General features: G+C 41.0%; 1 pseudogene; it reads right to left on the bottom strand.

The window, feature by feature from the left end:
* Window positions 1-1,588: 1,588 nt before the first annotated feature.
* Window positions 1,589-21,621, bottom strand: part of LOC145415418 (uncharacterized) — a 32,584-nt pseudogene continuing 12,551 nt past the window's right edge.

Below are 21,621 nucleotides of genomic sequence, written 5' to 3'. Positions count from 1 at the left end.
ACCGCCTACCCGCCTCCTCGCTAGATTGTAGCCCGCTATAAGCAAGAACATCTACCGTGACTGGCTCTCTTCTGCTCGTGCCCTCCCCACAATGGGGAGGCGATTCTCAACTACTACTACTACTGCTACTACTACTACTGCTACTACTACTACTACTACAACTACTACTACTACTACTACTACTATGACAGACAGACAGATAGAGAGTTATAGATGCGCATGCCTAGTTAGTTCACGTTCAAACAGCAGCCCAGAGTAAGGATTGAGGGTCCTGTCTCATTGTAGTTAGGAAACCGCATCTGAAGCATGTACTTGTTGCTTTATTGTCTCCAGATATTTTTATCTAAAATGAGGTATGATCATAAGATTTCTAAAAGTGTGTTGATGTTTTTGATAATACAATATGTATACTAGTATTTTTTTTTTACAATTTGGTAAAAATTATGTAATTGGTGATGTAATAGGAATTTGGAAAGTCGTGTTTCTGACTGGTTCTACAGTATGTGTGGCTACTCAGCGCTAAGCTTAGATTTTAGTGTTGGTGGGGGTATGCATTCTCTGTGTGCTTTCTGGGTAATGTTTGTTCTTTTGACACTGGTGGTTGTATGCCTGCCTAAAGTTGTTTCTAACGTGTGATCTGACAACGGTGGTGTTGTTATGACTGGCTGATTTTGTTTTTATTGTTTGATCTTTTGTTATTATGGCTGCATAAATTGTTTCTACTATGTGATGAGTGCATGAAGTCGTTTGTAGTGTGTAATCTTATGACGATGTTGGTAATATGACTTCTTGATGATATTTTGATTTTTTTACCTTGTCACATTATGACTATCTGTAGGTGTTTCTACTGTGTGATCTTATGACGGTGATGATAATATGAGTGCCTGATGAGGTTTTTTTTTTCGTGCAATTGTATAGCGGTGGTGATATCATAACTGCTTGTCAGTGCCAATGAGATTAAGTATGACTTTGGTTATATAAAAAGTAAGGTCCCGGGTTATGTCAGAGTTCCATTCCTGGGACGAGTCTTAACTCGATTTTGTATGTAACTGGAATTTCTGACTACACCCACGAGCAAAAGTTCGCCAACAGTCTCTGCCAGGCACATGTTTCTAAAAATAGCTCATAGAGGGCGCAGCTCTCATCCACCAGTGTTAGGGAGAGGGGAGGAGATGGAGAGAGGGAGGCACCGAAACGGAAGGGAGAGGAAAGCAACAAAACAGGGGAAGGAGAGAGCCTGTTTCGATAGTAGATGCCACATATCGGGTGTCTTCTTATTATTACTATTATTATTATCATTATTATTATTATTTTTATTATTATTATTATTATTATTATTATTATTTTGATCGGTGGTATGAATGGTAAAGGAGAGAATGTGAAGGTGGATGGAGTAGTTGGTGAGTGGGGTGTGCCTGCTGAGATAGGGCACCACCAGGGGCCTCTATATCCAGAGGCCACGGGATCATGCGCAGGGGCGTCCGTTCTCGTCCGGGGCTGTGGGTGGCGAAGGGTCCCATGCTCTCAGGGCTGGGGACAGGAGTGTAGCCCTCAGGGCTGGGGCTGAATAACTGCCTGAATCTTTTGTTCAGGCTCCTGATGGATGACAAAGATCTCCAACATTGAGGTTTGGGGAGTTCCCTCCCGGGAGTCCTGGGGGTGGTCTGGGGTTCCCGAGGGCTTTTGTCTCCAGGAAGACAAAGGGGCCTCTCCAGTACTCCTCTAGGCCCGAGGCTCCCTCTGGGTCTTGGGTCGGGGAACAGGCATCAGCTTCAGATGGAGGAGTGGCTACTGGCCGTCTCCTGCCGTAGGGCCAGGCTACTGGCCGTGGTTTCCTGGGGGGGTGGCTACAGGCCGTCACCAAGGCCCGGCTACTGGCCATGGCCGGGGGAGTGAGCAGCTGCCAGCAGACCCAAAGGCACCTTCGGAGAGGCTACAGGCCGTCTCCTGATGAAGGCGGGAGCGACTACAGACCATTTCCTGGTTCCCCTCAGAGCGGTTACAGGCCGTCTCCTTCAGGAGAGTTGAGCAGCTACAGGCCGTCTCAGGGAGGACACCTTCGGAGCGGCTACAGGCCATCTCCTGACGAAGGCAGGAGTGGCTACAGGCCGTCCCCTTAATACCTTCAGAGCAGCTACAGGCCGTCTCCTTCAGGAGGGGTGAGCGGCTACAGGCCACCTCAGGGAAGGCACCTTCGGAGCGGCTACAGGCCGTCTCCTTCAGGAGGGGTGAGTGGCTACAGGCCGTCTCAGGGAAGGCACTTTTGGAGTGGCTACAGGCCGTCTCCTGACGAAGGCAGGAGCAACTACAGGCCGTCTCCTGATGAAGGCGGGAGCGGCTACAGGCTGTCTCCTTATTGCCCTCAGAGCAGCTACAGGCCTTCTCCTTAGCGAGGGGTGAGCGGCTAAGGCCGTCTCAGGGGTGCTGGCAGGAGCTAGATGGTCAGCTCCACCCCGAAGCTGTTTGGGGAAGGCTCGCCCAGAAGGTAGTTTAGTATTCCTGCTATGCTGGTGGCGGGCGAGTTCAGGGTCATAGGGGCGCACAGCCCGGGCGGACTTATGCCGTTGTCGCTCCGAGTCCCACCCACTGTCATTGCTCCTCTGTGGGCTCCTTGTGGGGGTGTCTGGGTGCCTCCGGGGGCACTATACTGCATTTTAATATGTTTGCTCCATTACCATTTTCTCTCAGCTGTCTCCCCTTTGTCTCTACTTCCCTGTCTCCCAGCCTTTCTATTCACATCTCCCTTATCTCTTTCCCTTTCACACTGCTTGTATCTCGTTTCACCTCTCTGTCTCGTCTTCTCACTGTCTGTCTCTTTTCTTAGCTCTCATTGTTCTCTCCTTGCCTCCCCCCTTCTTATTTTCTCCTTAACTGTCCTCCCATTTCTCATTTTTCCACTCTCTTTCCCTCTCCTCCTGTCACTCCCTGTCTTTTAACACTCTCTCTCTCTCTCTCTCTCTCTCTCTCTCTCTCTCTCTCTCTCTCACACAGTGTAGTAAACCTTTTCCGAACTTGGTTTAAGATTTATACTGTACTATTCCTTTATTAGTTGTTCGGACTACAGGTAATTATAGAGGTGATTGAAGTACAGAAACCCCTATCCATCCATACATCCATACAGAAACCCCTGTCTGTAAGCGAGAGTATGGAGGGTACCGGGTGGGGTTATGGAGGCGGAGAGAAAAGTGGGGGGGTTGGGTGGGAGTGTGAGACTATGAGGGAGGGAGGAGGGGGGGATAGCTCTCCATTGAGCAGTGTTACAAACACCTTAGTCCACGGAAAGGGAAACGAACTTATTCTGACATCTGTACATCTTTCAAATCTGCATCCTATAATATGTCTCATTACATCAGGAGGGTCACCCTCCAGTTAGCAGTAATGGGGTCAATTTCAGGTGGGTCTGGCATAAAATTTCAAATGGGCATGAAATCATCAATTTTCACCCGATTTACTTAAAATCTGTTATGTGACATCATTGACTAGATATCCTGTTGTGTTTTTATGTCAGCACTAAAATGATTGCGAGGGACAGGATTGCTGTGCCTTGGCACCACTTGTTGTTTGTTATTGAAATGCAACATTACTTTGCTTACTTTTATTAGCATATCTTTTTATTATTAATCTGCTTCTTTAATTCTGGTATTGAATCTTAAGTGTGCAATCCTCCATTTTATGGTCACATGCTATGTTTACTTTGTTGATAACTGACAATAGTGTTCGTGTTTTTTTTATACTCTGTGCTTTAACGAAGTATGGAAGTTAAGAAGTCACTGCATGATGGTACTGTGATCCCTACCCTGACGTATGGAAGCGAGGCATGGACCTTGCAAGAGGGGAACAAGTCAAGAGTGAGAGCAGTGGAAATGAGTTACTTGAGAGGAGCATGTGGAGTGACGTGGAGGGACAGGTTGACGAATGAAGAAGTGAAGGATCGTTGTGGGGTAGATGTGGATGTGGTTGAAAAGATTAGGAGAAATACACTGAGGTGGTTTGGACATGTGGAGAGAATGGAGAATGAAAGACTGACTAAGAGGGTGTATGTAGGTGAGGTGAAGGGAGGGAGAGGGAGGGATAGACCGAGGATGAGGTGGAGGGATGGAGTTGAGAGGTATATGAGGGAGGGGGGGGTGAGTTGGGGGGAGGGGAGTCAAATGGTGGGTGACAGAGTGACTTGGAGGCGTTTTGTCTGCAGCCACCCTTTGCGGGATTAGGGCGTCGGGCTATAGATAGATAGATAGAATAGCTTTAACGAAGTCGATTTCTTTCATTGTTTCTCCAACTGTGTCTCTCCAGTTCAATTTTTGCTGTTCTTTTGTGGAAGAATGTGTTGACTCTTGTTATGTTATAATTTCATCAAAATTTACCCCCATTTCACTTCTATCATTCCTCACTCCTGCTTCAAATCCTCTGATACCTGCTTTTCCAGTTTCCATTTTGGCAACTTTTGCATTGAAGTTTCCCATGAGTATAGTATAACTGGTCTTTTGCCAATCCATAATCTAGGAGATGTCATCATGAGTTGTTTCTATAACTTCAACTGTGTTTTGAGACGTGGGTGTATATAATTTATTACATTCTGGGTGTATCTTTTGATGAGTCTAAGTACAATCCATGCTATTCTATCAGACTCAATGCTAAATTTGACAGTGTTTCTGCAAGATATCTGTTAAATTGGGAATCAAACACCAAGAACTCTTTCATTCTGCCTTCCTTTGTAGTAAAATAAGTGGTTGCTTTCTTGGAGCTAAATTATTTTACTTCCATAGATCTCATTCAAACTTATAGCATTCTAACTAATGTTTTCTAATTTAGTCATTAAGGTATCAAGTTTGTAATCATCTGTGAGGATTCTCATGCTGTGTGTGTCTAATTTCATGGATTCCATTTTGTTTAATGTCCCAATCTCTGATTTACTGATACTGTGCCTGTTCACTTTTTGTGGCACGGGGGACAGTGTGGTTGGACCTTTAGTAGATGATGACCCAAGAGGAAAGCCCATAATATCTTCAGCAGAATATATGTTTGGTTGGGAGGATTGTGGCAGATACAGTAGTTCCTCATATATCTGGATGCTCAGTATCTGGACGTGTTCATTATCCAGATGCTGGACCTTGGCTCTATTAAACCATTATCCGAATTTACTTGCTATTATCCAGATGTAAAAGTCCCTGAGAACTTCAGCCGTCCAGCCGACATGTACAAACATTTGGTATCGTGACCACTGGACTCGAGCCATGAGCGGGAAGTAGTCTGTAACCCACAACCAGAGTTAAAATGTCCATTTGCCCCTCTACTGAATGGTCAAAGTACAGTGTTCGTCCTACCTCTCCCACCGAACTTCCAGCACCCAAGTAATATGACTGTAACCCGCAAGCAGTGTCAAAACGTCCATACACATTCCCCACTGAATATCCAATATCACGTGACCACGGGGCTGAGTCATTCCCAACCGCCACCTCTATCGAACACAAACTACAAGCCATGAGTAGCGGCCATCCAGCTCTCTACCGAACGTCAAAAGTTCCTCAGTCATGGAGAGTAGTATTTCTGCATGGCCACTCGGCATTTAACAGACCGCAAGCCACAAATAAATGTATGGTAAAATCGCCCATCCCCCTGTTGACAGAAAGAGGAGAATCCAGCCCACAGCCTCAATTCTCCCCCCTTCTGTCCTTCCTCCATATCCTCCCGTCTGTCCCCTCACTCCCTCAATCCCTACCCTGCTCCATGTTAATAACACTGAATCGTGAGTTTTCAAGTTTTTTTGCTATTTATTCGGCTACTATTGGCCGTATCGAAATTCGGGTGACCACAAGAAAGCTCATGAAATTCTGCATCTAGACATATGCTGAACTTTTGGAAGGTGCTGGAAAAATTTTGCACTAGGATGTTTTTTTTTTTTTTATTTCTGGCCTATTGACCATTGGGGCCAAAGTCCCTGGTCATTAAGGCTGTATATATATATATATATATATATATATATATATATATATATATATATATATATGTATATATATATATATATATATATATATATATATATATATATATATATATATATATATATATATATATATATATACACACACATACTTCCATGCATATATAAACATGCTTTCATGCACACATACATATACAGTATATATAATAATTATTTTATTTATTTTTTTATATTTATTTTTTATTTTTTTCTTGGTTTTTATTTCTTTGACCTTATATTATAAAGAAAAACCTAATCTAAAGACCCTAAAATTAATCACCTAACAGACAAATCGCTAACCTATACTAAATCCTACAGAGAAAAATAGCTAGATCTACACTAATGGTATAAAAGCCTCGACCAAGAGAACACCATCGACTGCAGATATATAATGCCTTTCTACATTACATACTGCACTTATCACCTGGTGACTGTCAGTCGAGGCACAACCTGCTATAGGGGACATCAGTATTCAGTATATGAAAGGGAACCAGATGAGTCAGGAACATTTCCATATACGTCAGCTGTCGGCCCTAATTAGCACAACTTGAACAATATGGTATAATGTATTTACATAATTTGTACAAAAAAGTGAAGTACCTCAGCCAACAGACCACCATCGACTGTAAGTGCCCAATACCTTTCTATATTGCACACTTGCACTCATCAGCTTGTGACTGTCAGTCAAGGAACGGGGTTTAATGTAGGGGACATCAATATTAGAAATAGATCAGTGGGAAGGAGGAACTATTTAAAAAATGTTAACTGTCAACCCTAATTAATAGTACAATACATACATAATTACAGTCGATAAAAAACAAAACCATATAGTAAAAATGTCACATCCTTCTGATCAGTCAGGTCTCTCTCAAGAAAGCCATCAATTTATCAGTCATAACAATGTCCCCATCACCCAGGATGGTGGAAAGGGTAAGGGGGACGTCTGCTGCACCGCAGTAATTTATAAGTGAAGCGCGTTCACGAATAAATCGCCGACAGCGCAGGATGATATGACTGATAGATAACACTGCATCACAGATGTCACAGTGTGGTGGGAATCGTTTTTCCATATATGATTTCATGTGCATAAGCATGGTGGTATTAAGCCAAAATCGCGCCAATATTAGGACTCCATATTATAATTACAAATCATAATAGATAGATAGATAAATAGATAGATAGACAGCTCTATGCGAGCCTAGGAATGGGAAATGATCTTGCAAGTTACACTGAGGAAAAGCTGACGACAGATTACTAAGCAGCCAGTAAGGAGATGATGCAGTTAGTTGTCAGCAATTCACCGGTTAACAAAGCCTTGTTGACCATACACACACATACACACACACTCACACACAGGCCTCTAGAACTTTCCAATCACAAGGAACACACGTGATACGTCTCCTGTTTCACCAGAATTTAGGAAAGAGAAGTCAGAAGGAAGCTAGCGATAGAACAGACAGGTCGCAGGGAGAAGGGCTTAGCAACTTGAGAGAGAGACAGAGAGAGTGAGACAGAGAGATAGCTAGTGGGACTCTACTTTATACTTCGCTCTGTGTGAGAGACTTGTTAATATTTCCAAGACAAATGAAAATAGTCCCATACTATTCTTTACCTCTCCTGTCACTACATGACAAATGGGAAAGAAGATTATCTACTTACAAAGCTACTCAAGTATAACAACCGCTCGTCCACAAGTCTAATATATATATAACTCCACGACAAGTAACTACAAAGTCTTATATGACATTTGGTGGCAGCGGTGGGATACGAACCTCATCTACGAATCAACATTGAATACCTAGAAAATATCAAGATTGAAAACAAGAATACCTCTCACAACCAACAACTCACAAATAGCTCCTGACAGTTCTCTCCAACCCCCCCTCCGTCTCCCCGATCATCATGCTGATGCAGAGGTGAAGAGGTCACAGGACGCCTTGCAAGTAGTTTAACAATATATTGATACAAACAATCTTCCAACTTCTACGACGAACCAGCGAACTACAACCATCTACAATCAACTACAAATAACAACTCTACGAGTCATCTGTATAATCTTCTACACGCACCTACAAGTGGCGGCAGTCTTCATCCAACAACCAGTAAATCACAAGAGAAAAGGACCGAGAACACATCGACAAAGAAAAACGGAACAAACAAACGAAGAGTGAGACATGACTCATAACCACCAGACCTCACCCTCCTCTCTCTGCTACATCCCACCAACTTCCACTGCTGATGCAGGAGTCAAGAGGTCAAGACGACGAAGCAAATACCAAGTCCATATTCACAACTCATCTTACTCACTCATCTTCACTCAAGTTACTCATTGCTACTCATTTACTCACCACAGCTACCAGTGTGGGAAGCCGACGTCACCATGTGCTGAGATGACATCACAACACGAGTCTGCCATGCCAAGCAACGTGTGACTGACACCAGGCACCTCTCACCCACTACTCATTACTCATTATTCACATAGCTCCTACTCATACTCATTTATTTTCACAGTTAAGTTGGAAATTCGACGTTCTATGCTGAGGTTTGCCTGGGACAGCTGTTAACCACCACAAGCACCAGGCCATGGAATTTCCTGAGTAATATTGTCCATCAACACACCACTAAAATTATCAAGAGATCTTCAATCAAACCTGTATTTTTCTTCCGAGATCGACTTTTGTATCGACACACCTCTACAATCTGTATCAAGTGGGTAAAATTATACTTATTCATTTCTTCTCAGTGCTAAAATTAGCTATATTCAACTTTTTTTTTAACTTATTTCCATATATACACTCATATACTCACTATCATTTATTTCAACTTATTTATGTAATACTGAAACTTTATCCCACCAGTTGACACCAGTGTAATGCTGATTAAGTTGTATCACCGGTATTCACCAGTGTAATACCTTAATGTATTTCTTACCTGTTGTGGGTATTGATCAACTCACCCATGGATTTACACGTGGTACTCGACTTAATATAGTGGATGGTAAATATTTATGAAAAGAATGAATTGTGGTAGCGTTTGTAGTGTTTGGCCGAGTTTAGATTTAGTCGATACCTCAGGTGGTTGTCGTTCCCTCAGCGAAGGAATCTTGAATTGGAAGGGGAGTGAATTTGGCTTGAGGACATAATTTCCTTGATTAGGTATATTAATAAAGAAAAGAAAATGCTATATACTTTACTCTACTTTAATAATTCTGTTAATTTCCACAAAACTATCATTTCTTTATTACATGACCCTTTTTAGTATGGGAAAAGATTGTAAATGTTACTAAGGCTTTTGGGTGATCATTCCTCTAACATTATTACCAGACGAAACAATTTGATACACTCGAGATATGGAGTCGTTGTACTTTACTTTCTTTTTTTTTTGGCCGTTACTCTTGGGCTCAACATTGGCCTCAAGACAGGGACACTTTTACGGATATGATTTGTCTGTTCGGGCTGGCATAGCCTCGTATCAATAAGAATGATTATTTGTATTCATCTTTCACCCATATAAGGTATTCTCCTCATATAATTTTCTCGGTTCTCACATCAAATCAGTACTGTTTTTCACGTTTCACCATCGACAATGTTATATAATCACTAGAAATACATAATCTCTCGGGCCTGTCTAGCCTCGAGGAATAATTAAAAAAAAAGAAATACAATCACTAGGAAAGCCTCAATCACTCGGGCTTATTTAGCCTCGAGGTACAACTTAAATATCACATTATTGTTCACAATCAGTAAGTTCCCTTCCACGCTCCTGATTATAATTTTTTTTCTAATAAACTGATTTTAAAGAAAGAGAACAGTTGATGAATTTGAATTTTCCTTTCCGTTACAGAACATATCACTTCTATACTTCTATTCCTTATCTACAAAAAAAAAGAATTCCCTTGATAGAATCATTAATAACACAACAAATACCTTCGGTTTGTAATAATAACTCGTGAGTGCTGTAAGTGTAAGTGTAAAAGTCTATGGGCAATACTTGGGAATAATGGCGTGCTCCCACGGACGTCGCCGCCGGTGTCTGGGGACTAAACGAACGTCTGTTACACACGATGTCTGGGCAGCAAGTCACTACGTTAAACTCTCAACAATATTACTTCTCATAGTTCATAATAAGTAAGGATTAAACAAAGAAAAAGAGGGGGAGGAAGAAGAAATGTGGACGACTCACCTAAACGAACGTCTGTTACACACGATGTCTGGGCAGCAAGTGGGGCATGTCGGGCACTAAAAGACGCCACTGCTCAAGTCAAATGAGGTGGTATTTTTGAAATATGGGGGTTTTAATTCTCTTTACAATTTATTTAGCAGTGTACCCATGACGACAAGACTTTTGATTGAATTGGGGAAAATTTGGGATTTATCCTTACTTGAATTAGATACTGATTCTATCACTATTTCAATTTGAATCTGAGAGCAGCTCATGCCATCTGGTGACGGCCAAGATAAACGGAACTTTAAATCCTCACCAACGACATTATTTAGGCCTTTTGGACTGTTAATCTTACATACTTGTGTTCTAACAGCTACATTAGCAAACATTTCACAACTAGGTTACGGAAAGAATTGTATATTCATCATTACTCTGTTTAAGGTTTAAACTCGGCGCCCAACAACGACGCACAAAGGGAGGGGATCAGCTGCTCGCATGTGTCTTTCATTACTCGGCTTGACTAAGGAATTCCCATAGCTCAACATCTACAATTACATCACCCACTGCATAGATACAGAGGTACATACATATAAAAATAGAGTTAGCCCTACAGTAATTATTAATATATGAATTACTACTTAGAGTAGGAACTTATAAACTAATATTCAGGTTACACCCTATCTAACTTAAAATTACAGTACTACTAAATACATACATGAATATCAAATGTGTGGCACTACATTTACTCATCTATTTTGTTAGGATATAAATAAACAAGAGGCGTATTTCATAACACCATATCTTAATGACAGGAATATTTTCGCCACCACCCACGTTAATACCAGATGACACACAATTTGCCACAACAACAGACTCACAATTAAGAGAGCACCAAGGCAACACACCAGATGACACACAAATTGCCACAACAACAGACTCACAATTAAGAGAGCCCCAAGGCAACCCACCCTTTGTACAAACCTCACCACACACTACAGATCAAGAAACAAATACTGCAGTTTCAGATGAGTGGGAAATCCCCTCTGACGTAGCAAGTGCGGACTTTGTCGCTGACTGGCACACGTATGCCAATACACTTAACAGGGTTCACCGGTCCGGTCGTACATATTCCACCATTCCCTCACACAACGATAAACACGTTCAAGTTGAATTAACAGAGCAAACAGTAAAAATGAATCAAGAAATAAATACCGCTGATCTAACAACCACACCTCACGTGTTTGTGTATCACGAGGATAAAACTGCCCCAAAATTCTCTGGCACAGACAAAGATCGCATTGATGTCATTTCATTAGTCAGTCAGTGCGAACAAATGTTCATCAAGCGCCACATACTAGATGAACAAGAGAAAATTGCTATTTTTTCATCTTGCATAAGCAAGGAAAGATGTCCAGCGAGCAACTTGCTTCGCTCAGACAAGCTCCATCGTGCTAGGACATATGATGAATTTAAAACTGAATTTTTGAAGAAATTTTCTGGAGGTATGAACTTCTTGCCAGGTATAATTCCAGAATTACATAAAATTGTAGATCTTGTAAGGGAGCACACAACAAACCATGTGCTCAATGAAATAACTGCTGATGTCTCCACAATCAAGAGAACATTATTAGTTACTTTGGAAAATTCTAATTGGATAACAGATGATGGAAAGATGTCCCCAGACCTCGTCGTGGACATCATTGGTTTTGTAGCTGCCTTGTGTAAATTACCTGATAGGACCCTTAAGATCGCCAAGACGATCGCGTACATCCCAGGAATGTGTTTGCTAGACTTAATGAACGAGGTAGAGATGCAGTGCAGTAAAGCAGGTATGGTCGACACACATGCACATTCTGGTAGAATGAGGGTACCTGAGACAGTATCAGCTGTGAAAACATCTACACCGACCCCAGACAGAGAACGAAATCGATCACGACCAGAAATCAGGCAGGCCAAACAACCAAACATGACAAGGCCTCGTTCACAGACGCCTTCCTACAGGCAGTTTCATAAGTTTTCGCGCAGCCCGAGCAGGTCTCGCGCAATAAACAACACTTCTTATGGGAAATCACATCGTAGGTCACAGTCTAGGGATAGGTCCATTCTATGTCATTATTGTGCAAAACCAGGACACACAAGGTATGAATGCTTTATCAAGGCAAAAGAGGACAAACAAAAGACACAAGGATTTCGTCCTTACTGTAGGCATCATAGATACCAAGGGCACTGGACCAGTGATTGCAAAACAGTAGAAAAAATTGTGTCTATGTTCAAATCGGGGGAAGACCAAGTCATGACAAAAAACGAACAAACGTAAAGAAAAACAAGGCTAAACTTCACATAGGAGGCATGTTGGGAAATGAGTGTATCTTGATACCAGCTGTATGTGAGGATCAAAACGTTTCCTTATTTTTAGATACAGGCTCTCCAGTGAGCTTAATAACACATGAAGAACTAAATAGAATTCTTAAAAATAAAAAGAAAGTAACTTTTCTGGATGAAGCTGATATAGATTTATACACAGTAGATGGACAAGAGATTACAGTGAAGGGTATGATAAGATTAAATATCAGTTTCACAGAAACTACAAGACCATTCTCTGCATTTTTCTATATCGTTGAAAACTTAGCAATTAAAGCTCATATGTTACTGGGCTTAAGATCCATGAGAGCTGAGAACATAACCATACTCCCACAAATGAATGGAATAGACTTTGGTAATGAATTCATAGAGGAAATAACTTCAGAGCCCTCACCGATTGGTACAAGAGAGCCAAAAAGAATTGGTAATATTAAAGGCTTAAACAAACATACACAAACAGATGAGTGTATAGATCCACTCCCACCACCAACCCCATCCTCCAGAATTAGTGACCCAGATAACAGTACTGATTTATCAAATTTTCCAGCCCATCTCACTAATGATTTAGTTATACCACCTAATTCATACATGAAGGTTACCATAAAGAGCAAATTACGGAATAGTACTGTTCTTGTCTTAGAAGAATTATGTAAAGTAAAGGGATTGTCAGTAGAAAACGCATTATGTCATACGAACGATGAAGGGCAAACTCAGATATTCGTAATTAATCACATGAATGGGGAATTCAGTTGAAAAAGGGAACTTGCATAGTTAATATTGAAAAATGTCCCGCCCTTGTGAAGGAAATAGTTATAGCTGGAGTAACAAGTAAGATAAAATCTACGGATAGAGAAAGAATAAAAGAGAATTTAATTCACTCAGGTGAATTTGATGAAGAAAATGATTTGTTAACCCTGCTGGAAACACACAGGGACACCTTAGCATTGCCTGGAGAACAATTAGGGTGTACTAACTTGATTAATCACATGATTAATGTGCACCCAGAAACACCACCAATTTTCGTACCAGCTTACCGCATACCACACTCCCAACGTACACTTGCAAATCAGTTTGTCAATGAAATGTTAAAACTTGGAATTATTGAGCCTTCAGTCTCCCCGTGGAATGCCCCCTTATTCTTCGTGCCCAAACAAAATGGAGAAATGCGTGCGGTAGTAGATTACCGTAAACTAAATAATCACACAATCCCAGACAGATTTCCCATGCCATTGCTAAGCGATGTTCTACAGAATATTGGTCCTGAGAATAATATATTCTCGACCATCGATCTCCTAAACGGCTACTATCAGATTCCGGTATCTAAGGAGTCACGTAAATACACTGCCTTTTCAACAAACAGAGGCCATTATCAATATACAAGAATGCCAATGGGACTGAGGACAGCCCCAGGCACATTCCAGCGTCTTATGAATTACGTATTGTCCAGAATTTTAGGACGAGGAATATTTGTTTATCTTGACGATATTATAATTGCAACGAAGAATATTAAGGATCATCTCAGGAAATTAGACTTACTCTTACAAAAGCTTAGTGATGCTGGTTTAAAAATTAAACTTTCTAAATGCAAATTTTGCTTTAAGGAAATAAATTTCTTAGGCCACAAATTAAGTTCTGATGGTATTCACACCACTGATGACAAAATACTCTTACTTTTTCTTCCAAGCGACTGGGACGGTTGGCAGTGGCCCAGTCGCCCAGGCATGGATTACATGTTCGAATATTTAGTCTGGTCCACTGACCTTGCCACAGAAGATTTACTGATTTCTTTCTGAGAGAGAGACTCGACCGTAGATCACGAGGAACGTCCCAAGTCTCATCGAGCTCTACAGCCAACTTTGCAAGTAAGTCAGTCTGCTCATTGCAGTATATGCAACAATGACCAGGCACCCAGATCAGTGTGAATGACTTGTTGCATGAATGCAATTTATTAACCCCTACACCGCGGGCATCTTTACCAATGTTTTGCGTGTGCTGCGGGATTATTCGGGCTCCAACAGACTCTCAACAAATATTTGCCAAAAATCAGTTATTAGTCCTAGAATATTAAAATTAAATATACTTATGGCACATACCTTCAGCTTTCTTCTGGAATGTTTGTTGAGCCTTCATCTGTTACCGTAGGACTTGTGGAGACTGCTGAAGTTGGGTAACGAAGTCTCCACTTTACACTTCCCGACAACCCGTAATATGATTACCACAGCCAGATATTAAAACTATAAACACTACTCTATGATTTTCAAGTAGTTTGGGATCCATACTCCAAAAAAAAAACACTGAAAGCAATGAAAAATTACGAGCGCGTCTGACCATCGCACTTGCTCTAGTTCGCTCTTGGTACTCTGTCATTTATTATTCATAAAACCCCTCACACTTTATATTTCTATTACTATATAACACTTGTATATATCTAAAGTCTTTATCCATAAGTTTCCTTCAGTAGTATTAGTTTATGGTCACTGTAGGGATTCAATTTCTTTCAGTAAAATACGTAGCATTCACTTTCTCGTCCTGTATACTAGCATTGAGAGTGAATGTCACTTTCACCTTCACTCTCATAACACATAGTATTCAGACATGCTAGAGTGAAACTTTCACTTTCATTACTCTTAGGGTATATACTCGTATTCTTATAATACTACTCATTTACATTTCTATTTACGTTCTCTATTTTATTTACGTTATTTACATTTCTATTTTATTTACACTGTGTTATGCACTGTCACTTGAAGTAACTTATAAAACTATTTTCCACTGTTCACGTATATTTACATTCATTACTTTCACTTGCTGTTTACACATTACACATTATTTACAATTCCACTTGCACTGTTTTACTCAATGGAAAGATCGTAGACACTCTTTTATCAATTGTCAGCCCTTTACCTCTTTCCACATGAGGTTTAGTAGGGGGTAAAGGTCACAGGGCCCTTTGCATGGGGGTGAAAAGTCCCTGAAGCTAGCAAGAGCTAACTGACGTAACTCCACGTTAGAAGATGAGAGTGAACTGATAAGGGTGGGCCGGGGTGGTGGCCTACCTAGGGAAATTCATTACTACCAATGTTAGCCTCTTGAAACAGCTATATATAGCAGTGAAATGATTGGCAGGAAATCTAGACAATACATTATAAATTACGTAGTTCCAGGTGAATGTAAATATCACTTAGGCTTCTCCCTTCCCTCCTTATATGTATATTTATTACGAAAATAGATTATACAGGATATTTCAAGGGGAAATAAACAGCGAAAATTAGCGAACGAGTGCACGTGAGGTGTTGTCAGGTGATAATTAGCCAATTCCAGGTGTATGGCACTCTCACTTACCTTATTTCTATCTTGTATATATTATTTGGTATAAGAATAGGGGATAGGGCTTATTTCAATGGATGAAATCAGTGAAAAATTCCAGGGAAGATTTACTTAGCGTAGCACGGCCGGGCAGGCGAGAGGATAGGGTAATGGAGGGGAGGTAGGGAGGGGAGTCAAGAACGGGGAGAAATGGCTAAATTGTCAACAATGGATGGGAGTACAGATGAGATTAGGAGTGCTGACTAGTGTTGGACATTGGCAGTACTGATAGATGATACAAGCCCCCCTTGGAAGCCCGGGTGAATTCAAAATGACACAGAATCACAAAAGCGACGCCCAGCGGTATGATCCCTTGCTCCCAAGCATCACAAAAGTGATGCTCCGCAGTTAAAGGGTTAACAATGCGACCCTGGATCTCGTTCGAGTCCGTAGTGCAAGATGCGATTGCCTGAAGGGCTGACTTCGAGTCTGAAAATATGACAAATGAGTCATGTTGAGAATTTAGAGCATAGTCTATGGCTTTGTTAACCCCTTAACCGTGGGGCGTCACTTTCGTGACGCTTGGGAGCAAGGGATCTTACTGCGGGGCGTTGCTTTTGTGATTCTGTGTTATTTTGAATTCACCCGGGCTTCCAAGTGGGGGCTTGTATCATCTATCAGTACTGCCAATGTCCAACACTAGTCAGCACTCCTAATCTCATCTGTACTCCCATCCATTGTTGACAATTTAGCCATTTCTCCCCGTTCTTGACTCCCCTCCCTCCCCCCCCTCCATTACCCTATCCTCTCGCCTGCCCAGCCGTGCTACGCTAAGTAAATCTTCCCTGGAATTTTTCACTGATTTCATCCATTGAAATAAGCCCTATGTCCTATTTTTATACCAAATAATATATACAAGAAAGAAATAAGGTAAGTGAGAGTGCCATACATCTGGAATTGGCTAATTATCACCTGACAACACCTCACGTGCACTCGTTCGCTAATTTTCGCTGTTTTTTTCCCCTTGAAATATGCCGTATAATCTATTTTCGTAATAAATATACATGTAAGGAGGGAAGGGAGAAGCCTAAGTGATATTTACATTCACCTGGAACTACCTAATTTATAATGTATTGTCTAGATTTCCTGCCAATCATTTCAGTGCTAGACATAGCTGTTTCAAGAGCTAACATTGGTAGCTCTGAATATCCCCTATGTAGGCCTCTACCCCGGCCCTCCGTTATCAGTTTACTCTCATCTTCCGAAGTGAGGGTACGTATGTTTCTTCTTGCTGACTTCAAGGACTTTTTCACCCCCATGCAAAGGGCCCTGTGACCTTTACCCCCTACTAAACCTCGTGTAGAAAGAGGTAAAGGGCTGACAATTGATAAAAGAGTGACTACGATCTTTCTATTGAGTAAAACAGTGCAAGTGGAATTGTAAATAATGTGTAAATAATGTGTAAACAGCAAGTGAAAGTAATGAATGTAAATATACGTGAACAATGGAAAATAGTTTTATAAGTTACTTCAAGTGACAGTGCATAACACAGTGTAAATAAAATAGAAATGTAAATAACGTAAATAAAATAGAGAACGTAAATAGAAATGTAAATGAGTAGTATTATAAGAATACGAGTATCTACCCTAGGAGTAATGAAAGTGAGTGTTTCACTCTAGCATGTCTGAATGCTATGAGTTATGAGAGTGAAGATGAAAGTGACATTCACTCTCAATGCTAGTATACAGGACGAGAAAGTGAATGCTACGTATTTTACTGAACGAAATTGAACCCCTGCAGTGACAATAAACTAATACTACTGAAGGAAACTCATGGATAAAGACTGTAGATATATATAAGTGTTATATAGTAATAGAAATATAAAGTGTGAGGGGTTTTATGAATAATAAATGACAGAGTACCAAGAGCGAACTAGTGTCAGTGCGACGATCGGACGCGCTCGTAATTTCCATTGCTTTCACAGTGTGTTTTTTTTTTAGTATTGATCCCAAACTACTTGAAAATTGTAGAATAGTGTTTATAGTGTTTGTATCTGGCTGTGGTAATCATATTACGGGTTGTCGGGAAGTGTAAAGTGGAGACTTCGTTACCCTACTTCAGAGGTCTCCACAAGTCCTACGGTAACCGACAAAGGCTCAACAATCATTCCAGGAGAAAGCTGAAGGTATGTGCCATAAGCATATGTAATTTTATTATTCAAGGACTAATAACTGATTTTTGGCAAATATTTTTTGAGAGTCTGTTGGAGCCCAAATAACCCCGCGGGACACGCAAGTCATTGGTAAACAAGCCCGCGGTGTAGGGGTTAATAGCAAAAAATTCGAGAGGTAAACACAGATGTATGAGTTGGTAACCGATACCTGAGGGCACATTCAGTCGACCATACACTAGCACCCACACATTCACTCGATTTGGAGCCGTCGGTGTACAATTGGTGGGACCCCAGGTGACAATGTTACAAAACAAGTGGTGGACCTCCGCCTCCGACGCCTTGGCCTTTGGTGCTGGAGGCCATGATACATCAACATTAAAGCCGGGTGGCTCCCAGGGTGCTATATTTTTAAACACCAACTTGTCACAGTCACTGAGGTCCACACCAAATTCCTGAGTTAGTAAGTGGAGGTGAATGGTAAGTGGCTGACGCACCCCCCGCAGAAGATGGTCGTATTGACGCAGGGGGGTACAAGCCACATTGCCGATATTACTTTTCCTCGATGTTCTAAGTCCATAGGACCAAGCCAGGTGATCACGGCAAATACGGAGGGGAGGCACATTCGCCTCCACTTCCATTTGAGACACACGGGTACACCGGACAGCTCCAAAACACATTCACAAACATTTATTCTGCAACAGATCCAATCCTTTCAGTGTGGCATCGGATGCTGAGCCATACACCTGTACCCAATAGTCTAGCTTCGATCGAATAAGGGACTTATACACCATTAATATTTTCTGTCGGCACCCCGTGTAGTACCCGCTAGGTACTTGAGGACATTTATTGGCTTATCACAACGAGCAAGCAAATTATTAACATGAATTTTGAAGTTCATATGATGATCAAAATGTATTCCCAAAAACTTTACAGAATTTTGAAAAGGTACCACCTGATTATCTAAAGATAAGCAAAAATTAGGTATGTTAGGATTAGTGAAGACTACAGCGGCACACTTAGGGACAGAAAACTTTAATCTCCACTGCAAGGCCCATTGGTGGACGGAGTCAAGGGCTGCTTCAATCCACCCAGCCGAATATGGTGCATTATGGGACGAGTGCCATATTGCACAATCGTCAGTGTATTTAAGATTCCTTGGGATGGGAGCTGATGAAAGAATATCATTGATCATAACGCTAAATAAGGTAGGACTAAGCACACTTCCCTGCAACATCCCGGTTTCCTGGATAAATATATCCGATGTTACGTTATGGGGCAATTTGACAGAGAAAGTCCTGTCCCTTAACCCCTTGACCGCGGGGCGTCACTTTCGTGACGCTTGGGAGCAAGGGATCATACCGCGGGGCGTCGCTTTTGTGATTCTGTGTTATTTTGAATTCACCCGGGCTTCCAAGTGGGGGCTTGTATCATCTATCGGTACTGCCAATGTCCAACACTAGTCAGCACTCCTAATCTCATCTGTACTCCCATCCATTGTTGACAATTTAGCCATTTCTCCCCGTTCTTGACTCCCCTCCCTACCCCCCCTCCATTACCCTATCCTCTCGCCTGCCCGGCCGTGCTACGCTAAGTAAATCTTCCCTGGAATTTTTCACTGATTTCATCCATTGAAATAAGCCCTATGTCCTATTCTTATATCAAATAATATATAAAAGAAAGAAATAAGGTAAGTGAGAGTGCCATACACCTGGAATTGGCTAATTATCACCTGACAACACCTCACGTGCACTCGTTCGCTAATTTTCGCTGTTTTTTTCCCCTTGAAATATGCCCTATAATCTATTTTCGTAATAAATATACATGTAAGGAGGGAAGGGAGAACCCTAAGTGATATTTACATTCACCTGGAACTACCTAATTTATAATGTATTGTCTAGATTTCCTGCCAATCATATCAGTGCTAGACAAAGCTGTTTCAAGATATAACATTGGTAGCTCTGATTATATATCTCCTAAGTAGGCCTCTAATCTATTTTCGTAATAAATATACCTGTAAGGAGGAAGGGAGAACCCTAAATGATATTTACATTCACCTGGAACTACCAAATTTATAATGTATTGTCTAGATTTCCTGCCAATCATATCAGTGCTAGACTTAGCTGTTTCAAGAAGTAATATTGGTAACTCTGAATAACCCCTAAAGCAGGCCTCTAGGCTAGCTGGTCTGGCAACTGCGTTATCAGTGTAGTCTCATCTACCGAAGTGAGAGGACGTATGTTTCATCTTGCTGACTTCAAGGCCTTTTTTCACCCCCATGCAAATGGCTCTGTGACCTTTACCCCCTACTAAACCTCGTGTGGAAAGAGGTAAAGGGCTGACAATTGATAAAAGAGTGACTACGATCTTTCTATTGAGTAAAACAGTGCAAGTGGAATTGTAAATAATGTGTAAATAATGTGTAAACAGCAAGTGAAAGTAATGAATGTAAATATACGTGAACAATGGAAAATAGTTTTATAAGTTATTTCAAGTGACAGTGCATAACACTGTAAATAAAATAGAAATGTAAATAACGTAAATAAAATAGAGAACGTAAATAGAAATGTAAATGAGTAGTATTATAAGAATACGAGTATATACCCTAGGAGTAATGAAAGTGAAAGTTTCACTCTAGCATGTCTGAATGCTATGAGTTATGAGAGTGAAGATGAAAGTGACATTCACTCTCAATGCCAGTATACAGGACGAGAAAGTGAATGCTACGTATTTTACTGAAAGAAATTGAATCCCTACAGTGACAATAAACTAATACTACAGAAGGAAACTTATGGATAAAGACTGTAGATATATATAAGTGTTATATAGTAATAGAAATATAAAGTGTGAGGGGTTTTATGAATAATAAATGACAGACTACCATGAGCGAACTAGTGCCAGTGCGACGATCAGACGCGCTCGTAATTTCCATTGCTTTCACAGTGTTTTTTTTTTTGAGTATGGATCCCAAACTACTTGAAAATTGTAGAATAGTGTTTATAGTGTTTGTATCTGGCTGTGGTAATCATATTACGGGTTGTTGGGAAGTGTAAAGTGGAGACTTTGTTACCCTACTTCAGAGGTCTCCACAAGTCCTACGGTAACCGACGAAGGCTCAACAATCATTCCAGGAGAAAGCTGAAGGTATGTGCCATAAGCATATGTAATTTTATTATTCTAGGACTAATAACTGATTTTTGGCAAATATTTTTTGAGAGTCTGTCGGAGCCCAAATAACCCCGCGGCACACGCAAGTAATTGGTAAACAAGCCCGCGGTGTAGGGGTTAAGAAATTTGAAATAAAAATAGGCAAATTTCCTCTTAAACCATAAGCATAGAGCTTCATTTGCATACAGTGTCGCCATGTCATGTCATAGGCCTTATGGATGTCCAAGAACACTCCTGTCATGAATTCTATATTGGCAAATGCCTCTGAAATACAATGCTCCAAATTCAGTAAATGATCTAGTGAACTTCTGTATGTACCGAAACCACATTGTTGATCATTTAACAAATTCTTCGACTCTAAAACAAGAAGAAGCCTATTGTTTACCATTCATTCCATGACCTTACATAGACAAGAAGTCAACACAATAGGACAAAATGAAGTGGGGTTCATAAGACGACCAGCCTCTTTGGG

The sequence above is a fragment of the Coenobita brevimanus genome, chromosome 13 (assembly GCF_032717465.1).
Source record: "Coenobita brevimanus isolate Jiangsu-jjx chromosome 13, ASM3271746v2, whole genome shotgun sequence".
Lineage (NCBI taxonomy): Eukaryota > Metazoa > Arthropoda > Malacostraca > Decapoda > Coenobitidae > Coenobita > Coenobita brevimanus.
Note: the sequence above shows the minus strand (reverse complement) of the source record. Positions and strands in the feature narration are given on the sequence as shown.